Here is a 789-nt window from a genome sequence, read left to right as displayed (position 1 = left end):
GATGCCAATTAAAGAGGGTCACCTCAATCTGAAGTTCAGAAGAATGAGAGAATGTGGTTAGTATATAAAAGTCAGGAAGAGGTCATGGTAGGAGTTGAGATAGCAAAAGTACAAAGCTACATCGTGAAAAATCTCATGTAATTTTAAGGCATATATCAATTATTCTGTATTCACTGGGGAACAATGGAAATATACTGAATAGGGGACTGATATGATTAGATTTGTCTTTTAATGTTCACTCTAGGGCTTCCCTGGTGGCTCAAACGGTAAAGAATCTGCCTGCAATACAAGAGACCCTGGTTTGATCCCTGGGTCGGAAGATCCCCTGGAGAAGGAAAAGGCAACCCACTCCAGTATTCTTGCCTGGAAAATTCTGTGGCCAGAGAAACCTGGTGGGCTACAGTCCATGGGGTCCCAAAGAGTCAGACACAACTGAGCCTTTCAACCCCTTTCACCTTTTTACCTTCACCTGGGGCTGATATTGAAGATAGATTCTGGGAAGATGGAATGTAGGTCAAGTCCAGTAACGAATATTTTGCAGGTGATAATTTTTCAGGGCTTAGAGACAAAGAGGATGGGGAAATAAAAGTGCCATTCAGATCATTAGAACTTGATGATTGGTTGGGATGTGGAAGTTGGGGAGACCTAAGGATCTGGGATGGGAGCAAGTTTCTGGCTTAGGAATTGAACCATTCTTGGATGTGACATAGGCTAGCCTCTCTCTAGCTTTTCAACTCCTTTGCCTGGAACATTTTTCATTTCCTCTTTGCTGTTTCATAACTTTCACCA

Source organism: Bison bison, unplaced genomic scaffold (assembly GCF_000754665.1).
Source record: "Bison bison bison isolate TAMUID 2011002044 unplaced genomic scaffold, Bison_UMD1.0 scf7180017848004, whole genome shotgun sequence".
NCBI lineage: Eukaryota > Metazoa > Chordata > Mammalia > Artiodactyla > Bovidae > Bison > Bison bison.
The sequence above is the reverse complement of the archived record's forward strand: the minus strand, read 5'-3'. Positions refer to the sequence as shown.